Source organism: Marmota flaviventris, chromosome 9 (genome assembly GCF_047511675.1).
Source record: "Marmota flaviventris isolate mMarFla1 chromosome 9, mMarFla1.hap1, whole genome shotgun sequence".
Lineage (NCBI taxonomy): Eukaryota > Metazoa > Chordata > Mammalia > Rodentia > Sciuridae > Marmota > Marmota flaviventris.
In genome coordinates, this window is record NC_092506.1 from 59,583,631 (window position 1) to 59,595,228 (window position 11,598).

At 36.4% G+C, this 11,598-nt stretch overlaps 1 pseudogene; it reads right to left on the reverse strand.

Moving 5' to 3' along the window:
• Window positions 1-1,748: 1,748 nt before the first annotated feature.
• Window positions 1,749-2,685, reverse strand: LOC114098294 (olfactory receptor 51A7-like; annotated as a pseudogene).
• Window positions 2,686-11,598: the final 8,913 nt, after the last annotated feature.

Consider the following 11,598-nt stretch of genomic DNA (forward strand, 5'->3'; position numbering starts at 1 on the left):
ACATCCAAAACAATTGTGAAAAATAATTGTAAAAGTGAATGTTCAAATGTTGTTCCTGATTTTAATAGAAATTGCATTTGTGTTTATTAGAATCTAGTACAATAGTTTTATGCTATATCTTTGAGTAAATAGTTAATTTATTTTCTTGTTTAATAATGTTTATTTGCTGAATCCTAGCAAATGTTTTTTATCATCCACTGTAAAATGTAAATATCTTCTTTAATGAATTGGAAAAAAATTATATTGAAAAATCTTGTTCTCTTGTGATTACAGAAGAATGCACTTTAAATGAAAGTAGCATAATGAATCCATTTAGTGCCAAAACAAGAAGATATCAAGACACAATATGATATAATCTGATATAATCATATTGTGATACCTTCCAGGAATATATAAATAGTTACATCTTCAAGTTGAACTAAGCTTCCCTTCAAAGTATACATTCTCTTATTAAAATTATTAAATGAGTTAGTCATTTCATTTCACAAATGAGAATACCAAGGCTGAGGATTTAAGATGTTTGCCTTACTCTGAAGCCTTCCCCCCAAACTTTTTTATTAATGTCGGCAGGGGAACACTTGGGTCCAGAAACATCGGGGATGAGGTCCCTGAGAAATGGGAAGAGGAGAGTGCTGAGTAGCACCCAGGTGATGACCACTCCAATATACCCCAGCAAAACCTGAGGGACTGTGGGCCCTGGCCTTCATAATATATTGAACAACCTTTGACACTTTGACCCCAGGTTTTCCTTATCACAGAAACTTTGAAGTTATTTGTTTTATGATATTTATTCTACCCTTTTATGCCAACTATTTACCAAAAAATATCTCTTTTACTTGAAACTATTCTTTTAATACAAATGGATACACATCTACTAAGCACACATACACAAAGTACTTTAATAAAATTCAAAGTGGAATGAGCTACAGTTCTTTCCCTGCAGAAATTCATAACACAGTTGTCACGGGAAACATAGGTACAGTGTTGGAGATGCCTCTGGGCTTCCAACCACTGAACCCTAGGCACTCAATCCATTATCTTTACCATTAATGCTACCAAATGTCAAGGCCCTCCTATAACTTCCTGTCCCCAACCCAACTTCACTCAAAACTAACTTTAGCAAATTACATACTTTTTCTAAATTTTCCTATCATGATGCCATAGGGAAGTATTCCTTAAACATTAACATGTATGCCAATCCCCTGAAATCTTGCTAAAATGCAAATTGACTCATGGACTCACAGCAGCACATGAGATTCTGCAATTTTAACAATATTCTAAGTAATAAAATTGCTGCTGATTAGTGGACACAGAATCACCTAGACATATTGTAAAGAATTTAATGTAAATCACAATGATTATTCAAATAAGAAGGGGCAAATACAGAGATGCTAATACTTCCAGTATCTCTCAGGATTCTTCTAGTACAGACCAAGGCTATATTCCCTGGCTCCTCCTTAGAAAATTCCTAATATTCTTACTTTACATTCTTGTGCCCACAGATAGATATTATCAATCACCTAAATAACTCCAAAGGATTCATATAGTTGCTATGAAATATATTCTTATTTTTCCAAAGGAAGAAAAAACCTGTGGGTATATTAGATGCATAATGACTTGATTGTTTGGTTAGTTAATTTAAGCTAATTACTAAGAAGTAAATGGAACAATTTCCTTTTTGGATGGAACAATATCTTACTCCTAGAACAATTTATTGTAGAGAAAATGGAACTTCCACCTTTGTCCTATCACTTAGACTTCAGACCCAATTTTTCTAAGACTTTTACTCTAATCTGCCTAGTTTTTACACAATACACGATGGGATTCATCAAGGGTGGTACCAGCAAGAAAGCATCTGCTATCAAAATCATAGCTAAGGGGGACTTATGCTTAGCAAAGCGATGCATGGTAGCCAAGGTGATGATTGGCACATAAAAGATGAGCACAGCACAAATGTGAGAAACACAGGTGTTAAGAGCTTTGAGCCGCTCCCCATGGGAAGCAATACCCAATACAGTCTTTAGGATGAACACATAGGAAACAGCAATGAATACACTGTCAGACATCATGCAGAGTGCAACAAACAACCCATAGTAAAAATTAACCTTATTGTCAGAGCAGGCCAGCTTCATGACATCCTGGTGGAGACAGTAGGAGTGGGATAACAGGCGTTTATTACAGTATCTGAGTCTCTTTAATGTAAAAGGAAGAGGAAGCACTAAGAGAATGCTTTTAACAGCAAATACTAGTCCAATTTGTATAACTCTGGAGCTGGTGAGGATGGAGCTATATCTCAGGGGGTGACGAATGGCTACAAAGCGATCAAAGGACATGATCAGGAGCACTGAAGACTCCATGTCTGTGAATCCATGGATGAAGAATTCCTGGGCAATGCATGCATCAGCAGAAATCCCCATGGTATTAAACAAGAAGATGCTTAGCATAGTGGGGATGGAGGAGCAAGACAGGCCCAGGTCAGATAGGGCCAGCATGGAGAGGAAATAGTACATAGGCTCATGCAGGGAAAGTTCTGATGACACAGAGGATGGTGCAGTTGCCCAAGATGGCCATTAGGTACATGAGGCAAATAGGGATGGAGATCCAACCATGCATGTGCTCAAGCCCTGGGATCCCAATCAGTAGGAATGTGGAGACTTCAACCTCTGAGGTATTCGGAAGAAACATCTCAAATATGTCTTGTTTTGCTGATCCTGGATCTAAAAATATAACAGGCAAATATTTTATCTTAGTTATATTCACTAAAAAAAAACTAAATGTAATTGTGATTTAAATTAAATATATATAAATCTTATTGAGAAGAGATATTGTAATACAACTTTTTCTATATAAAGAAAAGTATGGAATAGGTTTCAACAGGTTTTTCATGGTATTTATTTAAGACTTTTGTACTACTCATCAAATCTATATTTATTCTTACACATGTTTCTGAACAATTCCACAGTTAGGAAGACCCCTGTTTTGAAACCACAGCTTTTGAGATTTATACATTAAGTAAACTAAATAGGATATTCTGTTATGTTAAAGGGCTCTGATATCATGACTATGGAATGGTCATGAACTCACACAAACCACAGGTATATAGGAGTAGTGGTTAATGGAGGCCCAAATCCAAAATTATTGTTCATGGTATAGGTTTGTGTAAATATAAAATGAGCATTGCAGAGATTTGCAGATAACAATGTGGACTTAAACAGCCTGTGTCATGATGTGCAAACTATTAGCTCTGTAATGCTTTTAAAAAATGACAAGGAAACACAAAAGCAAGTGAGATATATGTCCTGATAATTATAAGATATTTACATTCTGACTATTTGCAGAAAGTGAAGGACACATGTGTGCACGCACACACACACAGACACACACACACAGACATCAAACCATGGTACTGTGAATGAATATGATGGAAATGGAAAATGGGTCAACAGGAACTTCAGTTTTAAGGGCAATATTTTATTTCTTTCATTCAAAAGATAAAAAATAAGACACATGAAGTAAAAACATAGATGTTTTAAGATTTTCCATCAAAATCATGAAAATATAGGTATTATTTCCTAGACAACTCTGTATTCTTGAAATCTGCACCCTTATCAATTACTTAGTGAGCACTTCTTCCACAAATATAGACCCCCAAAGCTCAGAGAGATCTGAGTACCAAGCACCATTTGCCAGAACCTGACAGCTGCCTGCAGCAGGGCAGGATGAGTACAGCTTCTCAGGGGACAGAAGGACTCTGACAACAGCCATCATTAGGTAAGCAGCAAGTGATTTTGGTGGTGCACAGTAAATGGTGAAGAAGCAGTTGGCATGCATCAGTATTGACCCCTTCGTGGGTACTCTGAGCACGTTTCAGGACAGAGAAAGAGAATCTATCTGGATAGAAAAAATTAAATAGTGATGGTGACGAAGAGAAAGAAAAGAGTAGGTAGCTTTTCTCTGCTGAAAACGTTTTGCAAGGACCTGTCTCAAGTTGACTTGAGAAGGAGGTTTCGTGGTATATGTGGGCACATCATATGGAGAAAAGAAGTGATAAGGCTGGATGAGGAGAACATATCTCCCATTCATAGTGCTGAGTGTCCATTTGTCTCAGCCTTTCATATGTGGTCAACGCTTCCTTGGCACGTACCATAAACCACAGCTGCTTACAGCACTCACAGCCTTTCCATGCAACTGCTGCTGGCCCTGCTCAGAACAGTTACAGCTCTTGCCTGTCTCTCCCTAATCTTAGATTCCTTTCCCAGTTGTTGGCTTCTCTGTGTTTGCCCTTTGGATTGGTGACCAATTCAGGTTCTTGTCCCTGGCATATGGGCCTCATCCTCCTCATACTCCTGGTGTCATCATCACTGACCGAGTTACTTGGGTAACTCTCCTTGTGAGAGCTCTGCACCAAGAAGTGGGATTCAGAGAGAGAAATGTACTAACACACCTTGCATCCTCTCCTCTAAGTCCCCTCAAAATAAACCACAAGTGCCATGTCTGAGGCCATTCTTGACAAGCTCCCATCCTAACTGAGGTAACTGAAGAAACGTTACTATTGACAATATTAAGCTTTTCAACTACATTCATCATGGAAATGCAAATAAATAGCCTATCCTACATATGGATCCCCATCTTTTCAACCATAAATTCTTCCATAAAATTAGCTTGATTACTTAGGAAGACTTTTTACCTCCAGCCTTCTGAAAGACATAAGGTTGATCTCTATGAATTGCAGTGTTTTCATTAGAAAATGTAATATTTCCCACCAGGCATGGTAGCTGTAATCCCAGAGACTACAGGTTTGAGGCCAGCCTCAGCAATTTAGTAAGACCCTTAGCAACTTAGATAGACTCTGTCTCAAAACATTAAAAAAAAGGACCAGAGATGTAGTTCAGTGGTAAAGTAGCCCTGGGTTCAGTCCCTAGTACCAAAAAAAAAAAAAAAGAAAAAGAAAAAGAAAACGTGTTTTCCTTGGATGTTTAATGTGGGACTCCAGGACAACTACCAGGCTCGTGGCTGCTTTATTCCAAACCAAAGGTGGAAAGGCTCCAAATTCTGCAGCTTCTGCTGGTAATCTGATCTAGCATGCTGGTGGGAATCCACATCTTATTTATAATCTCGTATTATTTTTAGCATAAGCACATAGTCTTGGGAATTTACAGACACCTAGTGTCCTGGAAATATGACACTACTTGCTTCATCACTGACTGTCAAATAAAGAGCTTGCTAAGAAAATGGAGACAGCAGGCTGTTAATACTCACCAGATATTATCCAGAGGAACTCAGCAACAAGGTACTTATAAAAAGATATCATCCTGCCATGGACCCCATTGCTAGTCCAGTGGGCTCGTAAATGGAATCATAATGACAGAAATACAGATAAAATTAGTCAAAAACATAATTCTCTTTTACTAGGACTTGTCATGGTAAAGGATTTGAAAAACAGTGTTATCCTTATTTCTATAATATTAGCATTTTTGCCAATTTTGCCTCACTGTGACCAAAAGATCTAACAACTTCAGAAAAGGAAAGCTTTATTTTGGCTAATAATTTCAGAAGCTGAGACCATGGTTAGCCAACGCCATTGCTCTGGATGAGGCAGCACATCAGGGTGGAAGGGCATGGTAGAGGAAAGCAGCTCAGAGCACGACACCCATGAAGCAGAGAGAGCTCCACTCACAAGGATAAAATATAAACCCCAGAGGCACACCAATGCAATGACCTACTTCCCCCAGCCACACCCTACCTTCCTATAGTTACTACCCAGCTAATCCATCAGTAGATTCATCCATAGATTAGGTTACAGTTCTCATGATGTTTCATCTCGGCACAATCTTGAATTGTCTCACACATACAGTTTTAAGGTACACCTCATATCCAAACCATAAGGGTTAGCAGAAAAAAAATACATTTCCATCTTCTACAAAACTTTCTAGCACAGAAGGAATATTTTTGCAACCTCTCTCCAGCTGCCAGTAATCGTTTGGCAATATCTGGAGACATTTTTGGTTGTCATAACTGGAAGAAGGTATAACCGTCAACTAGAAAGCAGAGGTCAGGGATGGATGCTGCCAAAATCCTAAATTCACAAAGCGCCTCACAACAAGGAATTATGTAGCCTCAAATTTTCTGAGCATCAAGGCTGAGAAACCCTATTCTAGAGCATAAAAGATAAAAAAAAATATTCATTTAATTACTAATGAAGACACATGCAAACATTACAAACAACATATTAGCAAGTCAGATGCAAACTTCCAATGCCTATTGCATTTCACATTGTAGACTTTGTTCTATGAATGAAAAATTATTCATATTAAGGAATCCATCAATGGTATGATTATACTAATTTTCTGTAGAGACAAGGAAAACCCATAAAATCCAATAGTAATTCAAGATAAAATTCTTAATATTTATGAAGAAAATAAAAGTTCTCTAATAAGGAGTACCTTTCAGAAATTCTGTGAATATTTGTTTATTAGTGATCTATTAAATGCATTTTCATCAAAATAATTAACAAGATGCTACATCTACTATCACAACTACTATTAACAGTGCTTCAAACAAAAAAAACACAAGCAAATAAAAGAATCTATATGTTTGAAAAGAAACAAAAACAAATCTTAAGGTTTAGTTGGTTACTTCCTTTCCTGAAGATAGGAATCTTTCATAGTAAGCAGATAGGAATTCTCCCATTGAGAAACACATAAATTCAAAGCATATCATTCAAATGGCACCCAAGAAATTTAATAGATAATGATGGAGAGATCCTGAAATGTATTCTGCATATATTATAAGTATGCAAATGTATTCAACATGATACAGCAAATAACAAAAATGCAGAGCTTGCTGGGGCATGGTGGCACACTCCTATAATCCCGTGATGCAGGAGGCCGTCAAGGAGAACGACAAGTTCAAAGCTAGCCTGGGCAACTTATTGAGACCTTGTCTCAAAATACAAAATAAAATTGGCTGGGGATGTAACTTAGCTGTAGAACCCCTGTATTCAATCCCCAGTACCATAAAAAATAAAAATTAAATTAAAAAGTAAAAGAAAAAAATTGAAAAGTCAGACTTTTCATATCAAAATTTATCAAGCTATTATAATTAATAAAGTATAATGCTGACTAAGCTATAAAATAAAAGTTTCAAGAAATGAGTAGTATTTCCAAATTACTGTAAATGAGAATAAAAAAAATATGATTACAATCATACCTTATATCACTGGAGAAAAGAACAGGATGTTATAAATGAGGTTGAGACAATTAACAGATACTTTTTTGGGTTGCTGGGGATTAAACCCATGGCCTCCACACTCAACCACTGAAGTGCACCCCAGCCCCACTAACACTTCTTAAAAACAGTTAAAATTTCCTATTTTACACATCCTTGCATTGGATTTAAAAGTTCAGGGCAAAGATAGCCTTATAATAATACTAGAATTTTAAAAAGGAAATATATTTATGACTTTCTTAGGATTACATTTAAGCCATTATGTAAAATATCTGCACTAAATACAAATATTGATGCAAACATATATGTAAAGAAAATTAAAAGGAAGAAGATAAGAAAATTACTCCAGGACCTCATCATCCTTGCCATTGTGGTGGTGAAGCAAGTATTGATCTTGGCAACTTGCTTCAAAACATATTTATGAATTCAATGAAGAGCACACATCTTGTTGACTTTTCTTAAAACTTAATATAATTGGTAGAGTGGATCAGTACTTGTGAATCACACATGTACACTAAATCACTTTGGAAGCTTTTAAAATATTAAGCCTAGATCTGAGCCCATGTCATATGAACCTAAGCATTTGGTGATAGTGCCCATGCATCTGCATTAAACTAATTGTGTATCTGTTGTTCTGTGGTTTACTTTATGGTGAGGGAGGTTGGCACAGGAAGCAACAACGCTAAATACAGAATTTCTTTGTCCAGGAGTTTTGATTGTGGAGGAAGTGGTGTACACTGGCACTGTAACTATTCTGGCAAAATAACAAACATGAAGACAGAGGTCCTCGCTTCTTTACTGGCTGGAAGTAAGAGCTTTGGCAACTCATTTCCATCTATAGGCTTGAACTTTAAAAACATCTCTGATGTACCTGTTTCCACTTGTTTCCATGATGGTCAAAAAAGTCAAGATTTATTTGCTATATGTCTTTCTATACACGAATGGTCACAATGGAGGAAAGTAGAGGAGAGCTCAGAGTGTGAGTTCCTGTGAAAAGGTAGCACTGATGCCAGATGAAAGGACTCAGAACACCTATTTCCTGATAAACAGGGATACAGAAAGCACCCTAACTAAAAATAGGAGTGAAGCCAATATAAAATGTGTGATAAATGTCACATTTTAGCCCTGTAAAGTGGCACAGGCCTATAATCCCAGCGGCTCTAGAGGCTGAGACAGGAGGATAGTGAGTTCAAAGACAGCCTCAGCAAAAGTGAGGCACTAAGCAACTCAGTGACACCCTGTCTCTAAATAAAATACAAAATAGGGCTGGGGGTGTGGCTGAGTGGTCCAGTGTCCCTAAGTTCAAGCCCCGGTACCATCTACCCCCAAAACATCATATTTTAGGGCCATGAAGAGTCACAATAAGTCTACCCCATTCCCTTGGCATGGGCTTTGAGTTTTCTCCTGGAAAGAAATATGCGTCTGTAAGTTTCTTGCTTGATCTCTCTTAATCCCACAACCTTCCTCTTGAGACTGTTACTCTGACCCTCCCCACCCCCCAGTATCGCTACCCTTTATTCTGATTCTCTCAGTCCTTTGCCTCTAAGCACCTGTCTGCCCCCTGATCCCTGTTTCCCTGCTCTATCTCTTCCTGTAGCTTTGCATTCCACAGTCTCTGTCAGGCTTCCTCCTTCTGGTCCTAGTATCTTACCTGGCTCTCAACAGAGGGACAGGTGCCTCTTCCACTTCCTGCCTAGGGTATGCTTGTAGGTGACTCTTGGACCTGGCCCTCTTTAAAGGATCCCAGCATGTAACTCTCCTTTGCTGCCAAGATACCCTGGGGACTCCACACTAGATATGACAATTGTAATTTCCCAGGAAGCTCCTCACACTAGGCTGAAGCAAGTCGAATACTTATTCACATCTCTTTTAAAATTATTTTATTATCTTTATAATATTTTAAAATTTATTTTTATTACTCTATTTTAATTACACATATTAATGAGATTTAACATATGTATATAATATGTACTGATCAAATCAGGGCAATAAGCATTACCCTCTCTTTATAAATTTTTAGGTTTGGGGACTTCATGCTCCTCTCTTGCAGACCTTCATATGTGTGTGTGGGGTGTGTGTGTGTGTGTGTGTGTGCAGATATATGTGAACTATAGTTAACGAATTGTGCTGTAGAACATCAGAACTTAATCCTTATAATTGTGTTTTATTACCTGCTATCTAACACCTCCCCAATTCATCCATCCACACCTCCACAATTCCCAGCCTCTAGTAATTACATTCAATTGACATTTTTTGGCTTTCATGTATGAGATAGAATATGCAGTATTTTCCTTTCTGAGTCTGGCTGATTTCACTTAACATAATGACCTCCAGTTCCATTCATGTTTCTGCAAAATGACAGGATTTCATTTTTCTTAATGGTTGATATACATTCCATTTTGTATACAGACCACATTTCCTCTATCCATTCCTCTGTTGATGGGCACCTAGGTTGATTCCATATCAACTGTTATGAATAGCACCCTGCTGATTTAATTTTTTTTTAACTCATTTCCAGGAGTGTGAGAGCAGGGTCCTATGATAAGTGTATCTTTAGTTTTTTGGGGTTTTTTTTAATATTTATTTTTTAGTTGTAGTTGGACACAACACATTTGTTTTATTTATTTATTTATTTATTTATATGTGGTGCTGAGGATCGAACCCAGGGCCTCACACACACTAGGCAGTGCTTTACAACTGAGCTACAACCCCAGCCCTGTATCTTTAGTTTTATTGAGGAATCTCCATTCTGTTCTCCATAATAACTGTACAAATTTACATTCTCACCAACTGTGCATTAAATTATTTCCCCCCACATCCTTGCCAGCATTTTTTTTTTTTTTTTTTTTTTGGTTTTGATAACAGTGAGATCTCCTTGTAGTTTTGATTGGAATTTCCCTGATGTCATGATATTAAGAGTTTTTAATTCTATTTTTTAAATTAAATTTAGTCTACTTCCTGATATGTAGAATCCAGGGAATAAAGGCTCTTAAACTTCCCTTTTAATCTTCTCCCACTTTTCTCAGATTTGATTACATGCAACATAACTTTTCCCTGGACAAGACCTATAAATTGACATAAAGCCTTATAGCTGTTTACTCTTTTGTGTTTAGGTTATTCAAATTTTGAAAGCAAATAAATTTTGACTGAAATTTAATTAAATAAAACTCATCCAACACGGAATACAGAATACTTCATGGGACTAGAAAGAAGAACTGGCATATCATTCTATATTACTAAACACATTTCACTATAAGATACATATTCATCAACAAATTTATTGTTTTTCCTTTTATACTGATTCAATTGCCCAAAGTTATGTTAAATTTCTGTTTAATTTATTTTAAACCATGATTTTCTGGAACAATTTTTACGTTGTCTCTGGAATTCAAATTATCTTTCTTTTGTTTCTTAACAGGATAAAAGACAGCTTTCTTCATTATCTCACTAATGATTTGTTCACAAGGAGAATAAAAGTATGGTGAGCATACAAATATTCTCAGGATCTTGTTAAAATGAAAATTCTGATCCATTAGGTCTGAAATGGGGCTTCTTCTGATTTCTGACATTACTGTTGCTCTGAGGCCATATTTTGTTCAAGGTTATAAGTTGCTCTGTGTTTTACTCAGTATGTCAGATTATGTTATTCCTGGGACCACTTCACATGGCACCTCTGAGTAAATGGAATTTATATTTATCAAAGATTGAATCCATTACATACTTACTTCATTCACTGAAGCACATACTCCAGGTTTTTTATTGCAGAGAATAAGTGTACATAAATGATAAATTTTATGTAATATGATTGTCTACGTATAGAATTATTATGTTTTAAATGTTTTTATCTGGACAATTTCCAGTCTTAGTGTAATTATAGTAAATGTGGCCTTCATGCTGGCCACAGAAAATTCACTATACATATACTGTACATATATATATAATAAACAATAAAAGTATTCAGATAAAATTTTTAAATCCTAATGGCCCTTAAAATATAAATTTTCATGTAGAAACTATTACAAAAATCTCACCAATTCACAGCGAGACCCATGTAGAATAAGACTAATCTTATTTGATTTTCTTTATAGGTCTTCTTTCACCCTCTATTTAGAGTGTCAATCTCTACTTTTTATGGTTGACAATTTCAAATTCCACAATACTAATTTACATACACCTTTCTTTCAGTTCTTTATTTGTTTTCCTTCTTGTCGAGGTGATAAGTGTAGCAATTTTTGTTTCATCTCCAATTGTCAGATAATCAAGTTGTTTCCACATTTTAACTCTAAGGAGTACAGTTGCTAAACATTCCTAGACATTTTTGGTGGATATATAAAGCATTTGTTTGGAGTATAAAGCTAGAAATAGAATTTC